This window comes from Triticum dicoccoides, chromosome 6B (genome assembly GCF_002162155.2).
Source record: "Triticum dicoccoides isolate Atlit2015 ecotype Zavitan chromosome 6B, WEW_v2.0, whole genome shotgun sequence".
Taxonomy (NCBI): Eukaryota; Viridiplantae; Streptophyta; class Magnoliopsida; order Poales; family Poaceae; genus Triticum; species Triticum dicoccoides.
The window spans coordinates 363,312,041-363,314,393 of NC_041391.1; the positions used below are offsets into that span (position 1 = coordinate 363,312,041).

General features: G+C 39.7%; 1 non-coding gene across 1 annotated transcript; it reads left to right on the top strand.

Moving 5' to 3' along the window:
• Positions 1-1,922: 1,922 nt before the first annotated feature.
• TRNAF-GAA lies at positions 1,923-1,995 on the top strand. Its single transcript has one exon. It is a non-coding gene; the product is annotated as a tRNA-Phe (tRNA).
• The last annotated feature ends 358 nt before the right edge of the window (positions 1,996-2,353 follow it).

Below are 2,353 nucleotides of genomic sequence, written 5' to 3' on the forward strand. Positions count from 1 at the left end.
TAGATGGATCCCGATATGATCTTATTGATACGAGAATTAGAATCAAATAAAAGTGTTTTCTGATGCATGCACTCTTTTATTTAGGTTAATCAGCCCTTACTTGCATTGATTTAAAGGTCCTATTTCCCATTCCTTGCGGACTTGGTAATCTAACAACCCTTCGGGGGAGAGGATTATAGGACACCATAGCTTATCTGCCTTTATTTCCGAAACCAGAACTACTTCGGCCTTCCCTCAACTGATTGACCTAGCCGAGATATAACTTATGCTGTGTATAGATTGACAAATTGCTGGGTCTACCCTCAGGGCACCCTATAACTTATGCTGGGTTCCAGGGAAGAAAAGAAAGGGAAAGCGGTCTTCTTCAAGCCGAAGGGGAGCCCGGATAATTGAATGAAGGTTGGGACAGAACTCCAAAATAACAGATCCTTTCCTACTAGTTTGTTGTTCCGGTTGGGAAAGCAACAAATGGGATAATCATTTCCAGTCAATTTCTCCTATTTTTCTTTCTGGAATTCCAGTCAGAAAAACAATGAAATGGCATTTGGATCAGAAAATCAGGAGAAGAAAAGCAACCGAACCATAGATCCTGCTTTGGCCAACCCTCAATTACCAAGTTCTTACTATCTAACCTAGCTTTTTTCCATCTATCTAACCTTTGTCTATGAAACCTCGAATGCCTCTATACAGTGACGAAAATAGGGTTGTACCTGTAATAACATCTCTTGATACCAGTATTCTAGCTTATGGTTCATGTGGCATTCCTTGCTACTTCCTATAGCTCTTCTTTTGCAGATACATTAGCAACTTTGGCCTCTATGATTTTGATTACCGAGGGACTCTGATACCAGTCTTGGTGCAATCGTCAGGGTCACCCACCTATAGTTTTCGCCATAGAAACTTTACAAGATGAGGATGGTTATGATCCTAAAAGGTATGATGACATATAGAAATTCCAAAATAGGTAAAGTCACCACCATAAGCTGAGGTGAAAGATCGAGTTGTACTTTTCAAAACTCTGCCCTGTTTATTATCTGTGGTGATAAGTTTTACATAAGATCATTTAACGGGATGCACCTTATCAGGATGCAGATCTAGATCACAAGTAAGCCGTGCTGCGTGAGACGGCTCTATCTATTTTCACAAGTACAGATGGCCATCAAAGATTAGCAAAGCTATACCAAAAATAGGTTCACGTAAGAAAGTGCTTATTAGTTTGCGTAGGAATGCCCGTTTTAGTTTACGGAAGAGTGCACGTAGAATAACAAAAGGGGTTATTCATGTGAAAGCCAGTTTCAACAATACCGAAATCATAACATTAACATTTCTATATTCGAATTTGAGATATATATACCGGACCTGAGTAGTAAGTGTTGACTCATGCGAGTCACTCCTTCTTCGCTTTGACTTCTTGGCTGGCTTGATGCTTAGTCTGGCCAATGGGATGACCCCCCTTTTCTCTACTTTGTTTAGCTTTGCGAATAAGAAAGGTTCTTTCAGGCGACTTCGAACCCCATATTCATACCACTTTCCCACCTATCTATTATTTTTTTAAAGAAAACCGTAGGAATCTCTCCGAGGGTAGTAGGTCGGGGGAGCACCTTCCCTTTGCCTTATGGGACCCTCGATCATACTCTTTTCTGATAGCCAGAAAGGAATGACCTAACTTACCACTGAGTAGGCACCCTTTTCTTTTCCTTCTAAACTAGCTACTCTCGCTCTACCAGTTCATACTGAACTTTCACTTTCATTTATTTCATTTATAGGCGGGCTTGATTTTTTGATTTGCATTATCCGTTGGATCCAAATCCATATCATTATCCTGATATTTACTAAGTCCAATTTGAGAATACTTTTTTCTTTTTTAGTCCCTTTAATTGACATAGATACAAGTACTCTACTAGGATGATGCACAATAAATAGTCAGGATAGCTCAGTTGGTAGAGCAGAGGGTTGAAAATCCTCATGTCACCAGTTCAAATCTGGTTCCTGGCACAGAACGAACAATGAATGCCTTTTCGGGAAAGAAAAGGGCCACATCTTTTTTATAGGGAAAAGCTTTTTTAAGGGGAAGAATCATCAACAAAAAAATCCAGGAAAGAACAGCGAAGGAAAAACGTGAAAAAACAAGTGTTTTCCCGGAACGAAATAGCGGAAATTCCATACGTTGATCACCAATGTTGCATGTCTTTCCTTAAGCTGGAGTACTTTGAGTTAGAAGGCCTACTTTATTCGTCCTTTTAAAGCCTACTTATTCGTCTAGCTATTTCCAATTCTAATAAATAACCCGATCATATCATATCTTGGGAAACCCTAAGACTACCCAAGGTTGTACCCTACAGTGTTACCTATA